Below are 507 nucleotides of genomic sequence, written 5' to 3' on the forward strand. Positions count from 1 at the left end.
GGATTCGTCGTGTCATCACTGAACAACCGGATTACTGTAGTGTCAACCTTAAAATATAAAGCGCCTTGAGGCGACTGTTGTTGTGATTTGGCGCTATATAAATAAAATTGAATTGAATAAGGGTACAGGGCGACTTCACTGCATTGAGGGTCAAATACATACCGTCAAGACTACAGCGGAGCGGTTAAAGAAGAATCACATTAAGGTCATGGAGTGGTCTAGTCAGTCTCCAGACCTCAGTGTTATAGAAAATCTTTGGAAGGAGCTGAAGCTTTGAGTTGCCAAGTGGCATCCAAGAAACCTAAAAGATTTAAATAGTTTCAGTAAAGAGGAGTGGGTCAAAATCCTTCCTAAGATGTGTGCAAACCTGGTGACCAACTGCAACAAATGTCTTACTGCTGTGCTTGCCAACAAAGGTTTCTCAACCAAGTACTAAGTCGTGTTTTGCCTCGAGATCAAATACTCTGTCTCCCAAAACAATGAAAGTACCTTAAGAATAAGACTGTT

This window comes from Pundamilia nyererei, unplaced genomic scaffold, assembly GCF_000239375.1.
Source record: "Pundamilia nyererei isolate P.nyererei 1_Seehausen unplaced genomic scaffold, PunNye1.0 scaffold00157, whole genome shotgun sequence".
In the NCBI taxonomy this organism is placed as follows: Eukaryota; Metazoa; Chordata; class Actinopteri; order Cichliformes; family Cichlidae; genus Pundamilia; species Pundamilia nyererei.